The 27,020-nt window shown below is 44.9% G+C and overlaps 1 protein-coding gene across 2 annotated transcripts in view; it reads left to right on the forward strand.

Moving 5' to 3' along the window:
• LOC308586613 (uncharacterized protein C1orf21) overlaps nt 1-27,020 on the forward strand; it is a 180,374-nt gene that overhangs the window by 99,729 nt on the left and 53,625 nt on the right. The gene's annotated exons all lie outside the window — the stretch shown is intronic.

A 27,020-nucleotide genomic window follows, 5' to 3' on the forward strand; every position in this document is an offset into this window, starting at 1 on the left:
GCCTACAGACAAGAGGTGTTTCTGTGGCTCTCTCCTATTGATACAATAGAAGCACCTTCTATTCACTTCACTCCTGCCCTAGTCTCTGATCAAGTCAGTTTCATTAGTTTCTGAAATGGTGGGAAAGCAGGAACTTGTATCCTGACATAGGCTGGTTAGGTGGATCCTGGCCTCAATTTTTAGTCTTCAAAGTTAGTCTCAATCCTAGCCTTATATAAGTTTCCAAATCAGTGTACGAGGAAAAACAAAACATGGTTAAAGCATCATATCAAAGTCATAACAGCTAAGAAGCAAAACAACATTTAAGAGCAAGAAGAGCAATAAAAAGTTGAATAAACAGTGAGTAGTAAACCCTGTATAGAAGTTCTCACCCAATTAAAATTAAAATCACATGTTCATAAAAAAGCTAAGGCAAACAGGTTTTGACCTAGCTCCTGAAAGTGAAGGGCTTCCTCCATTCTGGACTGAGCAGATTTTAGTTTATCAGTCTTGTTCCCTTCCCACATCAGACGATCAGAGGGAACTGTTCCTCGTAGGCAGAGGCTAAAGGGCAACACCAGAGAAGACACTTAGAAGCATAAAATTGTTGGAAGGGACCTGGTCCAACCCCCTGCAGTGCCCAGATCTCAGCTGACTGGGGGTGGTGACTTGAGCAGAAGTTGCTTGTGAGCCTGTTTAGTCAGTTTCCCCACTGACTTGCAATGAATTATGAGACTGCAATTAGCAAAAAAGAGCAAACGGGTTCTTTCCACCATCACAGCAAGTCTTAGCCCTCTCTCCTTCCAATTTCCAACACTTTTCAAGCTCCCAGTTCTAGTCTTCATTGGCGATAAAAGGAAAATATAATCTGTGGTGTTCCATAGAAAAATTGTCTATAAGCCCTCTAAAAAACAGCTTGTCCCAAGACCTCTACCTGTATTTAAATGCTTACAAGGCAGCACAAAGCAGCTGCTGTGTCACTATCCCATCACAAACCACGATACTATGCCAAAATCCATGTGTATGTATTAGGGCAGGTGTCTGCATAAATACAGTCATGCAGTCCTAAATAGTTGTGCTCCTTTTGTGTACCCTGGCATTATATGGCATGAGAGGATCTCATCCACCCCACCCTGCCTTTTGCCTTTCAAATATGTAAAAATATTTGGAATTACAGAAATGTTTTTTGTGCCTGGCCTTTAATTGCAACTAGAATGAGTGGCTGCAGTTTGCAACAACAGTAGCAAGAAATTGTGAAAGATTTTGGTTGGATTTCTTCCTTTCGCAGCCTTAATGTACCGTATTTTTCGCACCATAGGACGCACTTTTCCCGTCTTAAAAACTAAGGGGAAAAGTCTGTGCGTCCTATAGAGCGAATGCAGGGAGGAGGCAGGCAGGAAAAGCCCTCAAGAGCCCCACACAAGCTTCGCGCGGCTCTTGCGGGCTTTTCCCCAAGAGGGAGAAGGGACTGACGCCGCCAGTCAGTCCCTTCTCCCTCCTCTAGAAAAGCCTTGCACAACCTCTCCAGCCGGGGGGAGGCTTCGCAAGGCTAAAGAGGAAGCCAGGGCAGCGAGCGCGATGCATCCCGTTCGCTGCCCTGGCTTCCTCTTTAGACTTGCGCGCCTCTCCAGCGGGGGTGGTGGGGGTGGGAGGCTTCGCAAGGCTAAAGGGGAAGCCAGGGCAGCGAGCGCGATCCATCCCGTTCGCTGCCTGGCTTCCCCTTTAGACTTGCGCGCCTCTCCGGGGGTGGGGGGTGGGTGGGAGGAAGCCAGGCAGCGAACGGGATGGATCGCGCTCGCTGCCTGGCTTCCCCTTTAGACTTGCGCGCCTCTCCGGGGGTGGGGGGGGGTGGGAGGCTTCGCATGTCTAAAGGGGAAGCCAGGGCAGCGAGCGCGATCCATCCCGTTCGCTGCCTGGCTTCCCCTTTAGACTTGCGCGCCTCTCCGGGGGTGGGGGGTGGGTGGGAGGAAGCCAGGCAGCGAACGGGATGGATCGCGCTCGCTGCCTGGCTTCCCCTTTAGACTTGCGCGCCTCTCCGGGGGTGGGGGGGGTGGGAGGCTTCGCATGTCTAAAGGGGAAGCCAGGGCAGCGAGCGCGATCCATCCCGTTCGCTGCCTGGCTTCCCCTTTAGACTTGCGCGCCTCTCCGGGGGTGGGGGGGGTGGGAGGAAGCCAGGCAGCGAACGGGATGGATCGCGCTCGCTGCCTGGCTTCCCCTTTAGACTTGCGCGCCTCTCCGGGGGTGGGGGGGGGTGGGAGGCTTCGCATGTCTAAAGGGGAAGCCAGGGCAGCGAGCGCGATCCATCCCGTTCGCTGCCTGGCTTCCCCTTTGGACTTGCGCGCCTCTCCGGGGGTGGGGGGTGGTGGGAGGAAGCCAGGGCAGCGAGCGCGATCCATCCCGTTCACTGCCCTGGCTTCCTCTTTAGCCTTGCGTGCCTCTCCAGCCGCAAGAGATCTACCAGAGGTAGATCTTAACCCTTGCCTCACCTGGGAGCTTCTCTGGGCAGGAATTCCCTCAGCTTAAGTGAGGTGGGGGAAGTGTGGCAAGTAGGGGGGTACCTACCTAGACACTGAAGCCACATGTCTCTCAGATGAAAATTGGGAGTGGGCATTGTGTGAAGTGCTCTGATGGTGTTTCCTGCTTGGCAGGGGGTTGGACTCGATGGCCCTTGTGGTCTATTCCAATTCTATGATTCTATGATTCTAAGTGGCTGTGGATCTCCTGCTGCAGAACTGTAGGACTGTATAGAGTTGGGAGGGCCACCTGAGGGTCATCTAGCCCAGCCCCCTCACAATGTAGGAATCACAGCTAAAGAACGCCAGGCAGATGGTCCCCCAACCGCTGCTTAAAAGCCTCCAGTGGTGGAGACCCCAAACACCTTCCGAGGTCATAGAATTGCAAGGTTGGAAGGGAACCCCAGGAGTCATCTAGTCCAGCCCCGGTGGACAGCGGGCGCAATCCATCCCGTTGCACAAGACTAAAGATGCTGTGCAAGGCTAAAGAGGAAGCCAGGGCAGTGGGTGCCTGCCCTGGACTGCCTTGTCTTCTTCTTTAGCCGCGCTGGAGAGGTTTAGCTCCTGGCTGGAGAGGTTGCGCGGCTATGGATCCCGTGCGCTGTCTTGGCTTCTTTGCTCTTTGGGGCTGGTGGGGGAACCCGGGCTTCCCCCGCAGCCCCAAGAAGCTCTGGGAGAAGCAGACAGGCTGCGCACAGCCTGTCCGTTGCTCTTTGTGGCTGGGGGGAGGGATAATATTTTTTTCCTTGATTTCCCCCTCTAAAAACTAGGTGCGTCCTGTGGTCCGGTGCGTCCAATAGAGCGAAAAATACGGTACTGCTTTCCTCTGAATCATTAATTATGGTTTATTAGAAATATATAATACATCTTGCTCCTGAATTCTTGTCAGGATAGCTAAAATGCATCTAAGCAATTCACAGCTGTCATTTTTGCAGGTGGGAAGCTGAGGCAAAGTGAAAGTGGCATGTCCAAACTCACCCAGTGAGTTTCTGGATGAACTAACATTTGAACAAGAGAGTCACTTTGACTCTGATATGCACAGAAGTGCTCTTTGCTCTGATAGATAAAGGTAAAGGACCCCTGGACGGTAAAGTCCAGTCAAAGACCGCTATGGGGTTGTGGTGCTCATCTCACTTTCAGGCCGAGGGAGACAGCGTTTGTCCACAGACAGCTTTTCAGGTCATGTGACCAACCATTGCTCTGACTCTCTCCAGCTTGCTGCTTTACCTCAAGGTCACACCGCTGCCAGACTCTGCTCCTAACCAACCTGGAGCTGGGAGAGGGGCCCTGTCCATTTTACATCTCACGCAGAGCCCTTTCCTTTGTTGTCTTAATGGCCTATCACCCAGGCTATCACCTCATCAGGAAGCTAGCCAGGCTTATAGGTTAACACTTGCTGGAGCCAGAGGTTAGAAGGGTCTCATACACAGCCACCACCACCCCCCAAAAAAACCCCTCATAACACATGTGTCTAAACATTTTGTGTGGTTTTTCCCCCCATAGTTTTTTTCATACTTGTATATTTCTAAGCACTGACTTAACATGTTAATTAACCAGAAAATAAAATGAGAATACAATTTCTCCCCCTACCCCAATATGACTCTTCCATCCACCCAACATTTGGGGTGCCTGGAGGATGATTGCTACAGTCTCTAGATCAGACCTGATTTCTCCATCCTAGCCATACTTAGAAGACCCAGAGCGCCCTGCAGGCATATGTGCACCTTCTCACATGCAAATCCCCTGCTCCCTTTCATTTTCAAAGCGGACCACATCTGCACTGATGCTTTCAGTAACAATCATTGGCCCTAAACCACAGTTTGCAGCTGCCATTAGCAGCAGGCTTGCAAAGTGTGGTTTGGAGCTTACCTTGGTTAGCAGGGCCAGTGTGGACATAATGCTAAATATGGTTTACTCCATAAAGGAAAGGAAAGGAGGCTGTTGAATGTGATGGGGTGAAATGTCTTAACCTCTGAGTTATTCTTGATTTCCTTAACTTTCTTTTCTCTTGGAGAATGGTTTTGATTCGTTTTTCTTAAAGTGCATAGTCTTGGACATGGTTTCGGAAAATAAGAATGCATCCACGCACAGTACTATGTGAAATGTTTAAGTTTGGCTCATAGCTAAAGCCCGTGGCAGCTGCTGAGATCTGAACCCAGATTGCCCCAGTCCAGCATTCTCTCCACTCCTCCACATGTGCAATCTGGATACTTTCTTGATCCTGGTATTCCCACTCCAAACTGCTTTATGCCATAAAAAAGTTTCAATTCCGTATTTTTAGAGTTCTTCTTGCTTCAGCAATGTGGAAGGCATTCCCCCTTTCCCATAGCCTTGGCTGCTAACAGTGCTTCATGGTATGCAACCAGTACAGGCAGTCACTTTCCACAGAGGAAAAAGTTTCTCCCTGGAAGACAGGAACATGAACGGGCAAGAGCTGGATGGTCCAAACGGTGGGCCTTTGCTGGTCTTGAGTGTGCCTGATTTAATCTGGTTCTTCACATCTGACACAAATCCCATCCTTGTGCTCCTCTTGGAAGGGAAAACTGCGCAGGGAGGCGAGCGGGAGAATTGGATCCAGAAGAGACTTGGAGTTTCTGATATTTAGTTATAAGCCTCAGGGTAGCTTTAACTCTTCAGATAATCCCCTAATCTTTTTGGATTCATTCACATGTTGATCCATGTGTAAATTGGATTCCCCTCCAATAGAGACAGCCCTTTATTTTTTGTAAGGTACTTTCTGTTTTCTGCTTTAGTTCCATTTGTCATTCTGCAGCAAAATGTTTATTTTGTTGTGTGTGTGTTTGCATTTGGAGTCTGTCTTGCAAAAAAGCAGCATTATGCCATAGAAGATTAAAGGGGGGGGGGTGTTCCAATGAAGATTACTGAGACAGGTGTGCACCCACTCACCCCCCTATAAAACACTCCTTCCCTTTCAAGGTTCCTGGTGTCTGTCCCACTTTGAAAAATCTTGGCCTTGGTATGCCAAAAATAATAAAATAGCTTTCTTCAATATCACTAGGTCACCAGGCATGACCACAACAAGAACTTGGGCATGCTGGTGGGGATGGTTACTTTTGACCTTGGAATCTGTCAGATCTCCTGTGCACTAAGATAGAAAATAGTTTTTGCACATCCCAGATCTTGACCTTCAATCTAGTATAAAGAAATATAAGCACCATTTGGCAAATGCTGTTTTAGGCCAATAACATGTTTATACCCATAGTCATTGCCTCAGTTCTCTCCTCCCCACACCTTGCACTCTCATGAGTGGGACCAAGAGAAGAACAGGAGGTATCGGGGTGCCCAGTAGGGGCAGGACCAGCCTTCAGTGGCACAAGGCGTCCAAGTCCCTTCTGGGGTGCAGTCAGAGAGAGGACAGAAGCATTTCCTGGCTACTGAGCCAGATGTGGGTGCCAGGGGCCCTGCGCTATACTCTTGTGCCTATTGCCATGCCGGGAATTTAGCTAGCACAAACAACTTGTTGTCTGAGGAAAGGACTGTGTGACAGGAGCTGCTCTCCCCCTTGGCCTGGAGACTCATCAGTTGTGCTCCTGAATCTGATGCGGGGAGACTGCCATTTATCAAGGGCAAGGCAGCCAGAACTGCCGCTGATATTGGCTGCCACTTCAAGTAACTTTAAAAACTTGAGTTTGAGCTGGCTCTCCCCTCCTCCCTCCCATTCTTTGTTTCCTCGCATGTCATGTACGCCTCCGCCTGGCAAGTCCTGCTGCCAGGCGGGTGCCAGATGTGCGTTGCTCTACTTTCCTTTGGACCAAAGCTGGGGGGGGGTCGTTGTCTGGACTGCCCCAGACCTCCATACGCACTGCCCAGGCTTGCGCCCTGGGGAGGTCACTTCAGCGCTGCAAACGCAGCAAAAACAACGCGGGAGGCAGCACTTATGAGTTACTGGTTTCTGCAGCCACAGCAGGCGCTGTGATTCTCTAGCGCTTTGACTTCACTCCCAGAGATGCACTCCATTATCTTTCAAGATGGCAGCACATTTCTTTTTAAATTGTAGGCCTGGAGGCAGGGGTTTTCTTAGTAAGAAAGATTTGTAAAGGGTAGGCATAAACAGTGTGACTAAATAAATTAATGCAATAAAGGTGGGAAAGAAGCCAGATTATCTTTAAACCAAGTTATATTCTGTAACGCTCAGGGACGCGGGTGGCGCTGTGGGTAAAACCACAGTGCCTAGGACTTGCCGATCGTATGGTCGGCGGTTTGAATCCCCGCGGCGGGGTGCGCTCCCGTCGTTCGGTCCCAGCTCCTGCCCACCTAGCAGTTCGAAAGCACCCTTAAAGTGCAAGTAGATAAATAGGTACCGCTTTATAGTGGGAAGGTAAACGGCGTTTCCGTGTGCTGCACTGGTGCCGGCTCGCCAGATGCAGCTTGTCATGCTGGCCACGTGACCCGGAAGTGTCTTCGGACGGCCCCGGCTCCTGGCCTCTAGAGTGAGATGAGCGCACAGCCCCAGAGTCTGTCAAGACTGGCCCGTACGGGCAGGGGTACCTTTACCTTTACCTTATATTCTGTAACTGCAGTGGCAACTCCTTTGGATAATGGGTATACAGAATAGAATTTAGATAAATTGAGTTAAAAGCTTTAATCTAAAATAGAATTGTTCTTGAATGGCCGGTCTGGTGCTTGACAAAAAATTGATTGATTTTCTTGCATCCATTTAGCTGCTAGCAGAGAGATTTGAGAGATCAAAACCCTCATAAGGAAGCAACTATTAAAACCGTTGCATCCTCCATATTGAACAATCCCTATGAAGAAAACACTTTAGAACCGTGAGCACATTGTTCAGGCAGTTCCCAATAGCAAGAAAGCACATCCCATTATCTGCTTCAGATCTTCCCACAATCACTTTTGCCATTTTGTCGCTGTCATTGTTTTTACACATTTGATGTTTATGCCCTTGGGCAATTAAGGACCCAAGCTTCCCAGAGCATGATGGGATGCATGCTGATACATAAAATACTGCCAGCTTCTTCTGACTCCTCACCGCCCCTTTCGCGGCTGTTTATGATTTTCCTGAGCAAAAAATGTCTTGGCAGCTTTGCTTTGCTTTTATATTCTGCTTGGCTATTCAAAGAGATGTTTCCAAAATTGCGTGGTGCATTTTCTGATTCATGCAGTTTCTGCCTTCTTCCTGGGCACTGTCTGAGTTGAAAGTCATATTCAGCCAGGTTATATGAGGAGATTGATCAGGATCCAAAGAGCCAAAACAGGAGGGTTCATATTGCAAGATGGAGCCAGTAAACATGCTGGCAGTCTGAGTGATAATTTCTTGTGTACTGATCAAAGATGGGAAAGGATCTGCTATGCATTAAGTGCTACTATAAGTAGATTAGCCCATTTTTTAAAAAAAAGATTCTAACATCAGTGTCTGAAGACTGAATTTCCTTCAGGCGTGTGTGTTAGGGGAAGAAATAAGAGTTCTTTAAATTGGCCTTTAAAGGGGGAAGAGATCAGAGTTTTTAAAATTGAAATTCAACAACTTTCTGACTAATTTACTGTGGTGAATCAATATTTCTGAACATGCTGTTTGTCAAGGTTTAGTGTACCATCATTGAACTGTACATCTAGGGCAAGTTTTCCGATGTCTGCCCATGTCCATATGGGCAGCAGCAAGTAAGAGGCAGCACAAGGTCCTTATGGGCAAATTCCCAGAATCAAAACTCTGTAATACTGAGAGGTGAGCCAATAACAACGGCCATTTTTTAAAAGAGATGAACAACATTGCACCCATCCCCACTGCCCTTGGCAAGTCATTTTTGTCCTGTATGGGGCCAGAAGGGAAAGTATAAGATATTTTAAATTGATATTTGTGATGTTTGGTAATTTGTTGTAGGAGGGCAACATCCAAGTCTTCAGTCTGTCTTGGAGGTTTTGTTCAAACAGGTTACTAGATTTTTGTGTGAGGCTGATTTTTGTTTTACGAGGCATTCAAAAGTAATCTAAGTATTATATTTGCCAGTTTGGTCTGGAAGACGGGGTGTGGGGTGGAGAGAAGAGATCAAATCTAGCATGAAAGGCAAACACAGTAATTATTTTCAAATGTGCAAAGAATGAAAAGTCGAAGTGATTCATTAGAAATAAGATGTTAAGTTTTGAGTTCATCAGCTTCCTTCTAAGGGTTTTGCAGAAATAACATTTACTCCAAGAATCAGTCTAGCATTTATAGACCTGCGGGTGATGCAGTCTTCCATCTTTGCCCATCCAAATGTGTATATAATTTGCCAGATAAATCATTTGAGTGTGTTGACATTCATAGACCATATAGAGTCTGGTATATTGATGTGATAAATGTTTGCTCATATTTTCCTTTCTACTTTTTCTGGTTCTCAACTTAAAACATTTGCGCTAATGAATCCATCATGTTCCCATAGCACATACATAAAATAGAAACTGAATTCCTGGATCGGAGCAAGGTTCATCTAGTTTAGTCTTTTCTTTCTTTCCAATAGCAGCTAAGCAGATAGCTCTTAAAGGAAGCTCACAGTCAGGGCACCTTGGTAGCAGCAGCAGCTCCCCTGTTGACTTTCACTCTCCTCTAGTCACCAGAGATGCTCTGGTTCTGAACATGGGGCTTCCATTTAGCTATCATGCTTGACAGTTTAGGTTAAATCTATTCCCCATGAATTTGTAAAATCTTTTATTTTTTAAAGAAAAAAAGGAACTTCTTGTTGCATCTTATTGTGAATTCCGCTTACTGTTCACAGAGTGGTTAGATGCAAAGAAATGGTGGGAGGAATGAGCTGGGAAACAGCCACGGGAAGAAGGCTCAGAGCCCCGGAAGTAGTGATGGGATGACAATGACTGGTCACAGGGAGAAGAGGGAGAAGAATGGGAAGAGGAGGTGTTGGAAGCTGAAGGGGCAACAGCTTAGTGAGCTGGGAGAGTCTGTGGCAGAAAGAAGTCCAGAATCAGAAGCTGAAGCGGGAGAGGCGGGTGAGGGAGGCCAAGAGGTGGAGAGGAGTCCGGCTGGTGAAGAGTCATTGGGTGTCCCCCTTCTGCTCCCTGCCTGTCTCCCAGAGCCAGAGGAGGCATGAAAAGGGCAGAGGAGAGATTGGCTGTGCAGAGATGCAGTCTCTGATTGCTTGGGGGAGAGGAGGGGACTTAGGCAGCTGTGAAGAGGGGAGGACCTTCAGTCTCAGTAGCCGCCTCTACCAGGGATGTTAGGCCTGACACTCCAACACGTCTGTGCAGATCGTGTTTTTGCTAATAGAGAGTTAACTCCAATTTGCACGGGGAGGCGTGGCTTCAGCGGCTGGCTCCTCCTCCTCCTGTTGCAGAGGGGAAGGAGGGGGGAACAGTCCCCAGCCAATGGCAGCAGCAGAGGGAGGAAGAGGAGGCCGGTCGTGATGTGGCCAGTGGTTTCTGCTGCAGCATAAGGGAAAGGGAAGTAGCTGGAGGGAATGCCCAGGGCAGTGACTCCATATGCAGAGGGTGGGCCCTGTAGGTGGGAAGCTCTCAAATACAGTAAAAGAGAAATAGGTGCTGCCCATTTTAATTGGGCTTGGGGGGGGGGGTTGTTCAAAGAGCCGTGGGGAGTGGGGCTCAGATGTGAAGTGCTTCATTTTCTCCAAATTGCGTGAGAGCTGGGAAGAGGAGGGAGCTTTGTATACTTGGCCACCATCTGATCAGTGCAGCTGGTGCCTGGTAAAACCAAAGAAAACAAGATTTGGAATGGATAGCATGAAATGTGAATATGCATATGATTGTAGTTCAGATATTCATAGGTGTGCTATAACTCCTAATACTAGAGAGCTAAGGCTGTTGAGAGTTAGTAGCCCAACTGCTGCAGAAGTTCCAGTTCTCCCTGTTTTGCAAAGGCTCTCCCTGTCGCCACCCCAGGCCATTCTCTCTATTTTGCCTTTTACAGAGGCTGAGGGTGCAAATACATTATTGTATTTTAATATTTTGTTGGAAGCCGCCCAGAGTGGTTGGGGAAACCCAGCCAGATGGGCAGGGTATAAATAAATTATTATTATTATTATTATTATTATTATTATTATTATTATTATTAAAATGATCATAGGGCAGATGACTGGAACAGTTTGTGGGCAGAAAAGCCTTTAAGAAAGAGACCTGTGAAAGAGAAAATTCTTTTATTTATAGATTGCCTTTAACACCTTTACAATATAGTTACATAGACAAAACAATGTGCTGCAGAGGATGCAGGCGGCAGTTGGTACAATGTTCCACATGTGGTGGTCAAGAGAACTTGTGCAACCATTCTGGGAAAGAGCATTTATGGAAATAAGCAGTATTACATATCAGCATGTACAATGTAATCCAAATCTGGGTTTGTTAACAATATTTCATAGAATCATAGAATCATAGAGTTGGAAGAGACCACAAGGGCCATCGAGTCCAACCCCCTGCCAAGCAGGAAACACCATCAGAGCACTCCTGACATATGGTTGTCAAGCCTCTGCTTAAAGACCTCCAAAGTAGGAGACTCCACCACACTCCTTGGCAGCATATTCCACTGTCGAACAGCTCTTACTGTCAGGAAGTTCTTCCTAATGTTTAGGTGGAATCTTCTTTCTTGTAGTTTGGATCCATTGCTCCGTGTCCGCTTCTCTGGAGCAGCAGAAAACAACCTTTCTCCCTCCTCTATGTGACATCCTTTTATATATTTGAACATGGCTATCATATCACCCCTTAACCTCCTCTTCTCCAGGCTAAACATGCCCAGCTCCCTTAGCCGTTCCTCATAAGGCATCGTTTCCAGGCCTTTGACCATTTTGGTTGCCCTCCTCTGGACACGTTCCAGTTTGTCATTGTCCTTCTTGTACTGTGGTGCCCAGAACTGGACACAGTACTCCAGGTGAGGTCTGACCAGAGCAGAATACAGTGGCACTATTACTTCCCTTGATCTAGATGCTATACTCCTATTGATGCAGCCCAGAATTGCATTGGCTTTTTTAGCTGCCGCGTCACACTGTTGGCTCATGTCAAGTTTGTGGTCAACCAAGACTCCTAGATCCTTTCCCCATGTACTGCTCTCAAGCCAGGTGTCACCCATCTTGTATTTGTGCCTCTCATTTTTTTTGCCCAAGTGCAATACTTTACATTTCTCCCTGTTAAAATTCATCTTGTTTGTTTTTGCCCAGTTCTCTAATCTGTCAAGGTCGTTTTGAAGTGTGATCCTGTCCTCCGGGGTGTTAGCCACCCCTCCCAGTTTGGTGTCATCTGCAAATTTGATCAGGATGCCCTTGAGTCCATCATCCAAGTCGTTGATAAAGATGTTGAATAAGACCGGGCCCAAGACAGAACCCTGTGGCACCCCACTAGTCACTCTTCTCCAGGATGAAGAGGAACCATTGATGAGCACCCTTTGGGTTCGGTCAGTCAGCCAGTTAGAAATCCACTGAGTGGTAGCATAGTCAAGACCACATTTTACCAGCTTCTTTAAAGAAGATGTGCTCCAATACAGCAGAAGGAGCTTCCCACTTTTCTCCTGGTGCCCCCACAGAACTGAACACATCACACGTTGGCAACAGAAGGTATAGTGGGGGTTGCCATACGCCTGGAAATTGCTGAAATGTCCAGGGAAATCCAGACATATGTCGGAAGTGTAAATTTTAGCTCAAAAACTTTATTTATTTATTTTGTAAAATCTCAAGTAAGGTCCAGATTTTCACTTTTTGAAATATGGCAACCCTAATGTTTAGACAATTGCCTTATCTATATTTATTTATTTCATTTATTAAATTTGTATCCTGCCCTCTATCAATCTCAGGGGGGTTCACAGCATAAAAATGCAAAATAAAATCACAAAATGCATACTAAAAACAAGAACGAAACAACCCTTCAAAAGATGCCTGCTTTGATCTGTACAAGTGATACTCAAGATCCATTGTGATATTAAATATTCTTCTGTTGTTCTTTGTTTGTTTGTTTTAAGTACATTGTTTTGGAAAGTTTTTCAGTGCCCCAACTGCAGAAGCCTGTGCAGATCAGGCTGTTGCTCATTAAGTGAATGCAATACAGTGGTACCTCAGGTTAAGTACTTAATTCGTTCTGGAGGTCCGTTCTTAACCTGAAGCACCACTTTAGCTAATGGGGCCTCCTCCTGCTGCTGCGCCGCCAGAGCACAATTTCTGTTCTCATCCTGAAGCAAAGTTCTTAACCCGAGGTATTATTTTTGGGTTAGCGGAGTCTGTAACCTGAAGCGTCTGTAACCTGAGGTACCACTGTATGTGGCAGGCAGGAGAGCCTTCTGCACTGTAATGAACTTTGGTGTGACAATAAGTGTTACCAATTTATAGGTGCCTTTTTCATCTGTGAAATACTTAGAGGGGCGCTAAAGAAGCCGCAGAGCTGTCGGTGAAGCGCTTCCTTGAGATTTGCTGAGGTGGCAGCTTGCCATATGAAAGCTGTAAATAACAAACAAGGTATTAAATGTAAACTGCAATTCTGAAAGTGAAGGGAAGGCTTTATGGGACAACCTGTTAATTGGAAAATGCACCAGGTTAATTTGAGGGGCCTCGCCTGGTAGGCCAAGGGCAGGACTCTTGCCTCAGCATTTTACATATTGCCTGCTGCGAAGTCGAGGACAATTGGTTGAACCTGCCTTTTCCTGTGTGTATTTCTGGTGTGGCTAGAAGTTTAAAGCTGCAGTCTTAAGTATGTTCAAATGTCACTCTCAGGAAATCAACCTAGGACCTCCTGCCAGGAGCAAAACCACAATATGAACTCCTAACAGGGGTGTGTTGCAACTCTTCCTACAGCCCCCCCCCCATCTCCATTAGGTCATGCTTTGGGAGGGTTTGGGGCAGATGCATGAAGGTAGCATGTTCGCATCTAGAGGTACCATTGTACTTGTAGACTCGCAGCTTACATGGGGGTTACATTCTGGGGATCATGCCTAAAGCCAAAATTGTGTATTGTCAAAACACAATGGGTTCAATGGCGGGTGGCATAAAGCTGAGTTAAATGTGCGTAAGTTGTGGAGCCTGGTGTATATGTCCTCCTTAAGCTCATCCTTGCAATGGTTGTAGACAGTGTTGAAATAGGAAATGCATCTCCATCTCTGCTTTGTGACCCCAGAAATTGCCCCAGTTGCCAGATTGTGCTATTCCAGAAAGTTGGCCACCAACCTATTAACAGCTCTGGACTGCCGTCAGTGCCAGCCATAGCTGATGAACAATTATAACGTAAAACTTTCTGCAACTAAGAGGCTGGATTCATTACTGTTTTGGAATTCATTGGAGAGACCACTGGGAGAAAATGTGCTAATGAAGTGTAAAGTGTTGTGAAACACACATTGTGCACTCCCTGCTCTGGGAAATTCCCTGTGGGACCCCGCTATCTCTTGACTTCCCCCCACTGAAGATAAAATGATTCTTCAAGGACACAAATGATTTGGCCTCTCCTCATCATCTGTTATTCTCCCAAAGGATCTGATAAATATTAAGTAGCTTTAAAGATTAATTTGGAAGATGGGGTTTGAGTAATGCTTTGCAATCTGCAAATAACAACAGATATTCCCATTCTTCTTCTTAAAATAGGGATTTTCTGACTTCTTGACTCAGAAGTGCTTCTATTTTTGTTATGTTTTCCCTTTCAGGCATTTTGATATTTTAGGTTCATAAAAGACGCACAAGGCCTCAGTCTCACAAACATTACCAATCTGTTTCCTGTTTTTGAAATCTGAAAGCGGTTCTTTGTTTTGCTTGTAATGGAAACCCTGGTCTAGCAAAAGTGGAAAGGGGAGTTGTTTGTTTCTCCAGTATACAGAATGCAACCATAAACCATATTTTAAAGTGCTTTTTGTGTTTTGCAGGGCTGAGATGCTCCAGGCAATAGCTGAGCAACATCTAGTAAAATGAACGGGCGAGCCTCCATTATTGCCTGAAGTGCCTCAATTACGAGGTATTGTGTTTTTTTTTATAAAAAAAAGCACCTCACGCCAGTGGCAGATCATGAAATGTATTTTCTAGGAGCCCAGGGCAAAATGTGCATCAATAATGGAGCAGTGCCAGAATCTATTGACTCATGTCACGGTTGTGTTTGTACAGGCGTCTACATGACGCTGTCCAAACTGTAAAATAATCATTACTTATCACAATTGTGTTGAAAGGGTGCTTGGACTCCTTGTTGCTGTGCCATGCTTTTCCAGTGGCTTTGTCTGTGTTGATCGAAGGACATGTGAATATTTTAATTGTGGCCCTGGGTATGTGCGCATGTATCTATGCGCCTGCCAATTTGGGAGACTGTGCAGTTCCGGCATTAGATTGTAGTGAATAACATGATAACCTGAATTTATTCTCCCACCACCCAATGCCTCTAAATACCACTTTGTTGTAAGTTTACAGCATAATCGATGGTCTCCAGCTGTTTTGTGCTGCTGGTGATTGTAGGAAATGAAGGATGTGGCCCGCATAACATGAATATGTTTCTGGCAGGCTGACAACTTAATTACTAGAACAAAATAATTGCCTGCGTAAACACTAAGAGAAGGAAGTGTGAATGGAATCTAATAAGACCAGAAATCTATATTTAGATCATCCTGTTGTCACTAGTTTTTATGTAATGCGAAAGCTGCAAAGAAAATGACTTAGGGTCTGTTAGGAGTTTGTCTGATAACATTTTTTTTCGTTTGTGATTGAGGGGTCAGAGATTGGCCAAAGAGCAGGTGCTTTGTGTTTAGGCTCTTATCTCCGGCATTTCCAGTAAAAAGAATTTGGGGAAGCAGGTCTAGGAAAGATCTGTGCTTGAGAGTTAGGGAGAACTGCTGCCACTCAATGGAGAACAGCACTCTGCAAGATGAGCTAATGATCTGAGCTGCTATAAGACAAATTTATATGTTCTTTACATTGATCAGTGCTGGTTAATGTGAGGGGAGCTAATTTTCTACACGAAACAGTGGCTGTATTTTCAGAGTCAACAAAATTCCCTGGTGTAATGTGTGAAGGGTACCATCACAACAATACTGTTGTAGCTGTTGGAATATTTATAAGTTACACTTAAGGGGCAGGTGGGGCTTGTCAACCTGGAAAGGGAGCCCATCTAGGAGATGGAACACTCTGATCCTAAACCTCTCCTACTTTGGGGGATATCTCTGGGAGAAGAAAAGGCTAAGGAGTAAACCCTACACAAATCCAGAGTGGAGTCCCTAAGACAGTTGGATGGCACCTTGTACGCCTCCTTCCGGCAACTCCTGCAGCTCAGCTGGTGCCAGTGAGAGGGAAGCCCTTTCGACTGGGCAACCCATGACCTTCATACACACTGCCCAGGCTTGCAGCCCAGGGAGGTCACTTTGATGCTGCTAACACAGCGCTTTCACTTCACCCCCAGAAGCATGCTCCATTGCCTCTCAGGACAGACAGATGTCAACAACAACACTTGATAGACCATCACTCTTCTGGCAAGACAGTTGCAGTCACAATAGGTCTAATGCTATAGCTGCCATCCAAGATTGTCAGTATGGTTCCATCATCTCCATCCAGCATAGCCAGGGATCAGGAATTACGGGCATTGCAGAGTCACACAAAAGCTGGGACACGAGAAAGGGCTCTGTAGGAAATAGCTGTGCTTTCTTGGGAGCGAGAGCCTTGAATACCATACAGAGAATCCTAGGATTCCTTTGCAGGTCAAGGAATTCCTACAATTAACACAAAACCTCTCCATGCATAATACCAAATGTTAGAGTCTTGCTCTCAGGTCGCTCACTGCATGCATTTGGAAGACATAGCAATTGGCAGCTTTCCCAGATGCCTTCAAGCAGCAGATAAACCTCATGTAGGACCATTGAATGTGGTGATCTATAGTGAAGTTTCCTGCATAAAGACCTTTCTTGTGGGAAATCAGTGATGAGAGCAAGGTTTGGTTTATACTATAGCAAAGATACTTATGTCTGGGCTGGCCCATTATGTGTGAGCTGATAGCAAAGAAGGAACGGAAGACAGCATCTCATGGCCTGAAATCCTCCAAAGTAACTCTAGGGAGAGAATTATTTTAAATGGAGTTCCTAAGCTTCTTTGAAATTGGTTTGTAGTGAAAACAGTGACAGGCACTTCATTATTGTGAGGCTAGTGATTTCTACCCTACTAATGGCACCTAGTTGCGCAGTTGCTGCTGCCTGTTAATACCCTGAAATTCCTGTAGAGTAAAGCTTACCCTAGTGCAGTGAAAAGATAATTAACCCATGTAGCAAATATAATCACTTTGGCTTTGATGTCGGATTGAGCCTATACACTAATAATCTTCAAATAACTGAGGCGCATGTGTGGTAAAGTGATCAGAAATGATCGTAGGAACTATTTATTTCATCAAACAGGCAAATGGAATATCCAAATATTAAGCTCAGAATTCTATCTTCTCTGGAACAGCATGTATCAGAACTTAACTAAGTCTCTTTAAGCTGCACTGTAACATGTTTAAAGCGAAAAATCATCCGTGTGGGAGGTGGTGGTAGTTGCTATGAAGGATCTTGAGTCATTCACTGGAGCTGATTGGCAGTGCATTCAGGGCAAGTGAAAGAAAGTACTTCACGCAATGCATACTTAGCTATGGAATTCACTGCCAAGATAGGGTGGTGGTTTCAAAATCCACTGAAGAATTAAACAAATTCAAGATGTATCAGTTAGCCTGCGGTGGGATGAAGCAAAAAATATGCACTTCTCTTCATGAACATTTTCAGCAATGTCAAAAGGAACCGGCAGTTTTTCAAGAATTGTTTTGAAAGTGCTTTGCAGGAAGCATTGCCGTCACTCCCAAATGACTTCATTTACCCATCATGATGTATGAAAGACAACTAAATCCGATTGGATGCGTGGTGTTGTGTCGTCAGCTCGTTCACTATGTGATCACTGTGTTGGGATCACCATGGTGGCAGCTAGAAAGCACAGGTGGTGCTTTCGTTGATCTTTGTGCTTAACAATGTCACATGGAAAATCTAATTTGTACATGTAGCTCTATGATACCTTCTTTTTTACTCTATGATCCCCGATTTGTCTACAACTGCTGAAGTCAGAGGGGGAAAGGACTTAAATTCAAGGGGGTAGGTAATTAGCAAATTAAGATGGCGCAGAAGGAGCAGCAGAGAGGGAAAATGATGACAGACGGATTTTTATTTTTAAAAAGGAAAATGTGCTCATGAGGATTTTTAGGGAAATATATCTATCCAGAATCTTTACTTTCAACCTGAATACAGTGGTCCCTCAGGTTACATACGCTTCAGGTTACAGACTCCGCTAACCCAGAAATAGTGCTTCAGGATGAGAACAGAAATGATGCTCCGGTGGTGCTTCAGGTTAAGAACAGTTTCAGGTTAAGAACGGACCTCTGGAACGAATTAAGTACTTAACGTGAGGTACCACTGTATTGCAATATGAGAACATTTAGTGCAGTTCTAAGGAAAGGCTATTAGAGGTAATATATCTCTAATTGTCTGATGCTTGTCTAATTGTCTGATGCTGGAAAGAAGCAGGGACCCATAACTTTTATGTATTCATAGAATCATAGAATCATAGAGTTGGAAGAGACCACAAGGGCCATCGAGTCCAACCCCCTGCCAAGCAGGAAACACCATCAGAGCACTCCTGACATATGGTTGTCAAGCCTCTGCTTAAAGACCTCCAAAGAAGGAGACTCCACCACACTCCTTGGCAGCAAATTCCACTGTCAAACAGCTCTTACTGTCAGGAAGTTCTTCCTAATGTTTAGGTGGAATCTTCTTTCTTGTAGTTTGGATCCAGTGCTCCGTGTCCGCTTCTCTGGAGCAGCAGAAAACAACCTTTCTCCCTCCTCTATGTGACATCCTTTTATATATTTGAACATGGCTATCATATCACCCCTTAACCTCCTCTTCTCCAGGCTAAACATGCCCAGCTCCCTTAGCCGTTCCTCATAAGGCATCGTTTCCAGGCCTTTGACCCATTTTGGTTGCCCTCCTCTGGACACGTTCCAGTTTGTCAGTGTCCTTCTTGAACTGTGGTGCCCAGAACTGGACACAGTACTCTAGGTGAGGTCTGAACAGAGCAGAATACAGTGGCACTATTACTTGATCTAGATGCTGTACTCCTATTGATGAGGCCCAGAATTGCATTGGCTTTTTTAGCTGCCGCGTCACACTGTTGGCTCATGTCAAGTTTGTGGTCAACCAAGACTCCTAGATCCTTTTCCCATGTACTGTTCTCAAGCCAGGTGTCACCCATCTTGTATTTGTGCCTCTCATTTTTTTTGCCCAAGTGCAATACTTTACATTTCTCCCTGTTAAAATTCATCTTGTTTGTTTTGGCCCTGTTCTCTAATCTGTCAAGGTCGTTTTGAAGTGTGATCCTGTCCTCTGGGGCGTTAGCCACCCCTCCCAGTTTGGTGTCATCTGCAAATTTGATCAGGATGCCCTTGAGTCCATCATCCAAGTCGTTGATAAAGATGTTGAATAAGACCGGGCCCAAGACAGAACCCTGTGGCACCCCACTAGTCACTCTTCGCATTGTTTGTGATGTTTTAGTGGCATCTGACTGGTAACTGTTGGAAGCAGAATTCTGGACTAGATGAACATTGTTCCAAATCTACAAGGAAACACGTGTTCTTAAGAGGCCAGAATTCATCTCTAGGGAACTTTTCTAGAACTTTTCTCCTCCCTAAAAAGTCAGCAAAGCTGCTGCTGCTGTTTTCATTGTTCTGAGAATAAAAGTTACATTGAGAACATACTATCTTCCGTGTACTGTGTTACCTTTTATGGCTGTGCCTGCAACCCTTGCCATGTTCGCTAGGAATTTGGTGCCCTAGAATGCACTGCATCTTGTTTCTGAGTAAACCTGGTTAGGATTGGAATACTAATGGCTGCAATCACACATACCGTATTTTTTGCACCATAACACTCACTTTTTTCCTCCTAGAAAGTAAGGGGAAATGTCTGTGCGTGTTATGGAGGCAATGCCTATGGGTGGCATGCCTACGGATTTTCCTCCTCTAAAAACTACGTGTGTGTTATGGTCGGGTGCGTGTTATAGAGCGAAAAATACGGTAACACTAAAATATACCACTACGTGTTTGAATAGCAGTGAGTCTCAGACTCAGGCACTCCTCCCACTTCATCCACTGTGACCACAAGGAGGAGATCGGGTACTTTCTTTTCTAAACGGTGGTTAGTTATCCTAGTTTGTTTCCCTAAATCAGAGATTGATAAACTCAAGCCGGGGCGGGGGGCAAATATAGCCTCCAGACCTCTATAGCCAGCCCTTGGAATTTGATTCCAGTCCTTAACTCCCTCTGCTCTGCACCCCACTCAGGTGCCTTTGCCTGGCTGGAATGCGTCCTTCAGCAGTGATGATGCCTCTTGCTTTCCTGGGTGGATATGTCTCTTGATCTGCTTAGGAATTGGTGTGGCTGCAATCTAGCCTGATATAGTAAGGTCAAAGTTGCATCCTTTGTTCCACTCATTACCTGTCTCGTCCCCCCAGAACAGTGGCTCTCCAAGGGTCTGGTGTGCCAGGAAGATTCAAAGAAACAGTTGAAATTACAGTACAGTACGTGTTTGTGTGTGTGTGGATATGCAACCAGAAAAAGTATGCATGCCTCTCTTCAACAGCATTGGCTATCCTTCTACAGTTCCCCACAACATATTGTTGTGAACAGGGATTTTCAATATGGAAGATCAGAAAAGGGAAGGCTTCGTTGAGATTATGAGATTATCTGGCAAAAGCAAGTTCACACCTTTCACTGAGTTTGTATACATGCTTAAGGTGCATACGTAAGAGGCCCATTTATAATTATATTTTGGGAATCATTTACGTTCTTCTTGAACTGTGTTGTTTTGTGTTTTCTGGATGTGCTATGATCATATTATAAGGTAGTTGTGTTCTGTGCTATAAATCAAGCTCTGCTGTATCAAGAGTAGTTCCCAGGACTGATTTATGATGTGTAAAGCCAGCAAAATATGAAGCATGATGGTATCTAGAGTGCCTGTTTTAACCGCTGGTTATATTTTGATTTTATTTGTTTACTTTTTTTTGAATTCTAGCTTTGTATTGACCATTTTAATGTCTGTTGTATGTAAACCACGTAGAGGTTCTTTTACAATTAAGTGGCACACAAATTCTGTTAAATAAAGTGAGCTTGAGAGCAGAAATTCAAAAGGCATCATATCACAGTTAAACAGAAATGACTTTATTGTAGAGAAGGTCAGAGATCACACAGCATATACCAAAAGAAGTTGTAGCAAATCTCCCTAGAATACATAAAAATATAAAAATGCAACATTACGTGGGCAAATGCATTTCAGCGTTGCCTGGTAAGTGCAGGATTTTGGGCAGGTCCCCCAAACAATGAGATTGTTCAGAGAGTCTTTTGTTTTCTAGCCTTTTCAAAATAGAATCTGCTGGATTCCAGGCAACCCCCACCCATTTTTACCTGAGTATCAAGAATAGACCTCCAACTTGGTGGAATTTAATTTGCCTGGAGGCTTGAATCCCACCTTTCCTCCGAGGGGAACTGTCCCTCCTGGCCAAAGGTGCCCCCTCCCCTGACAGTGCAAGCCAGTGGGTAGCCAGCAAGTCCTCAGAAAGGCAACAACAACCATTTATTTCTTGAGCTGCTGCCCATCTGACCGGGTTACCCCAGCCACTCTGGGCAGCTTCCAATGAAAGGAAATGGTTGTGAAGACCTCGCTGCAGGAAAGGAGAACACAGGAATGATGTCATTTGCCAGAGTTCCAGTGGAATCTGTGTAGCAACCGGGGTTTTATTTTCAGCTGGAACTCAATTCTAGCACCTCTCAGGTGGGTGCCATTGCTGTTATAAGAGAACAAGGCACCTCTTTTTTATTATAGAAAAATAGCACTGGTAGCAACCATCAGTACATAGATGCTGACAAGAGCTCACAAGGATTTTTTTTTTTTTGTAAATAAATGCTATTGGTTTTACAATTTCAACTTCAACAAAGTATTTTCCATCAAGTAGAATTAAAGAGACAAAATATCCAACATAAAAAATAAAAAGTGAAATAAAAGTAAAGAGAAGCAAAGAAAAAGAAAGAAGAAAAAGAAAGGAAAAGAAAGAAAATATCTTTTCAGAAGTTCTCTTTAACCTCCAGACTTTCCTCCATTTCCTTTCCTGGTTCATTTAATATATACCTTTTCTGCATAATTTACTTAAACCTCTTTTTTCTTATCCTTATTGTTTTATCCCAATTGCATGCCATCACATTTTACTGTTTTAATTCAAATTTCCTTCCATAAAGTTTTTAGAGACCCATATCACGTCTGTTCTTGCACTACTTTCATATACCGTATTTTTCGCTCTATAGGGCGCACTTTTTCCCTTCTAAAAAGTAAGGGGAAATGTGTGTGCATCCTATGGAGTGAATGCAGGCTGCGCAGCTAAGCCCAAAGCCAGGAACAGGGAGAAGGAGCGCTGCGCAGCGCTCCGTCTCGCTGTTCTAGCTTGGGGTTAGCTGCGCAAAGCCTCCGCAGGGCAGCAGGGTGAAGGCACCCCGCTGCCCTGCGGAGGCTTCAAAGGATGTCCCCGAAGCCAGAACAGCGAGAGGCTATCCCACAAGCCAGATCCCTCTTGCTGTTCTGGCTTCTGGGGTTCAATTTTTTTTTTCTTGTTTCCTCCCCCCCCAAACTAGGTGCGTCTTATCATCCGGTGCATCCTATAGAGCGAAAAATACGGCATGTGAGAAAAATGTATATTCCCTATCCAAAATATGTTTTGATCTCCAAGCATCAATTAAATTTAATTTTCCACCAAATTGAAAAATGTTATTGGGAGTCTCCCTTTCTTTGTATCTGTTTTCCTAATTGTTCTGTCCATTCCTAAGGATACAACCCCATTCAAATCCCCCATTAATATCATTTTTTGGTCTGCATATTCTAAAAGGTCTGTCTCTTTTTATAAAATTCTGCTTTCTTTTCATTAGGGGCATAGATCCCAGTTATTAACACTTTTTCACTTTCCGAGATGATCTGTACTGCTCTCACTCTTCCTTGTTTGTCTTTAAATAATTGTTTGGGCTCAAGCTTTGAGTTAATATACAGCAAAACTCCTCTTTTCTTCTTTTTATCCACAGTTATAAATTCCATTCCAATCTTTTTATTAATCAGGACTCTCGTGTTTTTTTTGCCACGTGTGTCTCCTGCAAACAAATTATATCTGCTTTTTGTTTTAAAATTACATGTTCAATAAATTGCCAGCCCATGGGACAGATGTGGCCCTTGGGATTTCCCCACCTGGCCCCATGTCTCATTCCTCCCCCTTCCTTTGCATGGATATTAGTCTTGAAAATAGCCCCCCCCCCCGGGAGTCAAGGGAAGGCTGTTTTTCTAATCTAATTGTGGCTGGGGGAGCACTTTCAAGGGTGTCACAGCTGGGTAGGGAAGCATTAACTTTTTCCTCCCCAATTGCAAAATCTGTGAAGATCATCCCTGCATCTCCCTACCTCAGATAGGCTTCGTAAAAGGTAAACTGGGAAGTAAGTCAAAGTCTCTGAAGTTATGTTTATCAAACGTAAAAGTCAGGCCAGCAAAGGTCACAGTTGTCACTGAAGTCCAGCATCAGTGAAAAGAGTTGAATAAATTCAACAATTTGTCTTTTTATTTTTATTTTTGGAATGTAAGCATTATGCTCTCCCTCTCCCCACCCCCACCCCCCACCCCAATTTGTATGATAGAGCTATCAAGAGTGAGATTACATTGTCATGGTTTTTAATCTGTTTTGTTTTATCGCTAAGCATTTTAATTTTAACCATTGCAGAAATCTCTTATACCACAAGACTTGAAATCTTGAAAGTCAGCAGCCCTGGGAATAGCTCTTGGTTGCGTTTTCCAAATCACTAATAACATTTTAAGCAGAGTATAAATACCATTTTGGACCAGAAGCCAGATAGAACAAGGGTAGCCTTGTGGGTTTTGTGGACTCCAATTCCATCAGCCCTAACCACAATGGCCAGTGATGGGAGTTGTAGTCCTTATGTCTGGAGAGCACCACTGTGGCTACTGCTGAGAGAGCATTTGTAATTAATCTGCCCTTAATTTGTTGATACTTAAGAATAATACTTTCTGGGGGTGAGAAATCTGGGATTTCTGTGAATAGACATTTTAAATAAAGCGTGACCTGCCAAGTTAAAAATGAGTGGCCCAAGTCTGAATTGGGCTCAGTTTTATTTGTGCTGTTAAATTCCTTCTGCCTATTAATCTTGCTGAGCAACAGATGGCAAATAAATGAGAAGGTTGGCTGTTTCCCCACTAGACAACAAATTTAAGTTACTAGATAAATTTAGATGCTCTTAGCTACTAATGTGTTTTCTTTCAGTCTGCCCACGGCAAGCCTCTAGATAGGAACATCAGAAACATAGGAACTGCCTTGTACTGCCGTGATAGACACACTGGGCAGAACCATGGCTTAGCGGGAATGTGTGTGCCTCTTGGCTCCTCTTCGTTCATTCTGGCCGTTTGCAAGGGAGATCTGGATTAAAACATAGGGGGAAGCTTCGAGTAACTCATTGACCTCTTTCGGTTTAACCCCACAGGGTTGTTGTGAAGATAAAATGAGAGAGTGCCTTGTAAGCCATCTCAAATTCCTTGGTGCAGTGTTTCCATTATAGAATCATGAGAATCTCTTCTTGCATGTAAATCCCCCCTCCTTGCTGGGTCTAATCATGGTTAATTGGTCCATCTGCAGTGGTGTTAATTCTGTAACCCAGGATCTGAAACAAGGAGTAAACCATGGTTTCAAATCCTGTCTTAAACGGAAACCACAGTTGGCTCTTAACCGTGGCTCCAGTTACTTGCTGTTACAGCCAGCGAAGGAGATTCACAATCCAGAAAGTAGCATGCTGACTCTCAATTGTGTAACCATACAATCAAATGCAAATTTACATCAAATTTTCTATTACCATTATAGGGCTGGGTGATATATCAATATATTATCCAAAATTGGTTTGAAGTCCATATTGTGATAATCATTTTCATAATTTTTTACCTGGCAATATCTCACGAATCCTGGTGTGTGTGTGTGTGTGTGTGTGCGCGCGCGCGCGCACGCAAAAATCATATTGTGGGGAAAAACATGAAGCCAGCCAATGCCTCTGCATAGCTCCATCCTTATTTTAGATATTGTGATATATCAGTATATCACAATGTTTAGCTGGTGATATATCACAATGTTGAAAACCATTTATAGTCCAGCCTGTAGCAGGAACCCCCCACCCCAATCATTCAGTTTGTACAAACTTCACACACTCACACTCACACTCACACACTACATATGCCACACTTCTGTTATAAATTCATAGAAAAATCAACCATACATCGGATTTGCACTGTTCCATTTTTGTTTTACTCCATATGACAAGGACTATCAAAGGGGGGTGGCTTGGTTCTTGTCAGCCATAATCCCTTCACCATCCCAGCACATCCACAGGAGCCCTGCCCAGTTGCTATGCCAACCCTGATGGTCCTAGACAGAAGACCATCGAGATCACAAAGAACTTGCATATGGGAGTGGATTCAGCATGGACTGAAACAAAGGACAATGATCAGATCTTCCCTCTGGGGGCAGGAAACTGCCAACTCCCCTTTGTCTCCTGGAAGTGACTCAGGGGGAGGGGGAAAGGAGGAACCAGCCAGGTGACAAGATACTCAGGTTACCTCCACAACTCCTCCCTCAACTCCTCCTTTCTGTAATGTATGCATGATGTTTCTGGGGGTGGGCTTGACCTAGAGGATGGGAATTTCAAAAGTTTTTATAAGGTCTTGCACACCATCTTTCTGGGTCTTTCCTCTCTCTTGCAAGTGAGGGGAACACCCTGTTGCAACAGTTCAATAAAGGCCAAGCCTACAGGCTGCTGTTTTGCTCCAAGTTATCCTGGTTGGTGTCTTTGTTTTTGTCCAAGGGAGCCCTCGGATTTTTCCGGTAACAAGCCATAGAATCATAGAATCATAGAGTTGGAAGAGACCACAAGGGCCATCGAGTCCAACCCCCTGCCAAGCAGGAAACACCATGAGAGCACTCCTGACATATGGTTGTCAAGCCTCTGCTTAAAGACCTCCAAAGAAGGAGACTCCACCACACTCCTTGGCAGCAAATTCCACTGTCAAACAGCTCTTGCTGTCAGCCCTAACCATGTATTTTTTCTAGCATTTGTAAGCCAGCTTGAGAACGGTGGGAAGTTAATTTCAAATCATTGTTATAGTAAGTTTTTTAAAAAACACATGATCAGTCTGTGACAATAGTACCATATGCCTACATGTGTCTGGATGCTGACTTTGTTCCTCTGGCTTTCCCCATTCCCCATGTAGCTTCTTCCCCCTAGTTCTGATCTCAGTAGCACACTCTTCTCACCTCCCTTCTCCCTCCCTTCAGTCTGACAGCAGTCTCTGTTTTCCATGCATGCAGGCAAATAATATCTCTTGAAATAGCTATGACAAGGCAAGATTAAAAGTTATCCCATGGGATCGAGGGAACTCAGCAGATGGGCCGTGCTCTTTATTCTGAGGCTCTATATTGTACTACCAAAGAATGGGTGGAAAGGTCTGGCAAGACTGATAGCTTTGAGCAAAAGCCAGGCCATAGAACATTGCTTATCTGAATCTTAGTCTCTTATTTTCAGCCTGTAATTTTGCATCCCTAGAAGGTGTCAGGCACCAGCAAGAATCTTATAGTGATAGCTGTTGTTGCAAAATCATCCATTAGCTGCACGGAGCTTCTAAATTCACAAATTCAAAAGCTCTTCTTCTTTTTAAGTGAAAAGCACTAAGCTCTTAAGTGGTCTGAACAGATGAGAGGATGGCCTAGTTATCGTTGAGGTGGCAAATCTATGTCGGGACTTTAGCAAGCAGGCTGCAGATAAGGGCTGGCAAAAGCTGAATGTCCACCCATGCAAAAACAGTTCCTAGCACTTTAGAAAATAAAATATCAGAAAGAAGCTTTCCGGTTTCTCCCAGATGCTGCTGTTTTTCTGTGTTGGGGTACAGTGATACCTCGGGTTGCATATGCTTCAGGTTACAGACTCCGCTAACCCAGAAATATTACCTCAGGTTAATAACTTTGTTTCAGGATGAGAACAGAAATCGTGCTCCGGCGGCGCAGCGGCAGCAGGAGGCCCCATTAGCTAAAGTGGTGCTTCAGGTTAAGAACAGTTTCAGGTTAAGAACGGACCTCTGGAACGAATTAAGTACTTAACCTGAGGTACCACTGTATTCGTTTTCATGAAGAAGCATCCCATCATTCAAGCACCCACATTGCCAGCTGCAGAGTTAAAACTGAGAAACAGATCTGTTGCCTCAGTGAGAACTGGGCCGGCCTGAGGAGGGTCCCAGCTTCATTCTAGAGCAGGTGTGGGGGGGAGCCTTTGGCCCTCTGGATGTTGCTGAACCCCAACTCTCATCCCCCCTGGCCAATGGCTGGGCTTGCTTGGGACTAATGGGAGTTGTAGTTCAGAAACCTGTGGAGAGCCAGAGGTTCCCCACCCCTGTCATGGGGTTTGGCCTTTTTGCCACTGCTTCCATGGAAGGTCATTGAGATGCTCCTAAGGCTGGAGAAGACAGTGAGCGAGTCATAA

The sequence above is a fragment of the Podarcis bocagei genome, assembly GCF_964188305.1.
Source record: "Podarcis bocagei genome assembly, chromosome: 5".
NCBI lineage: Eukaryota > Metazoa > Chordata > Lepidosauria > Squamata > Lacertidae > Podarcis > Podarcis bocagei.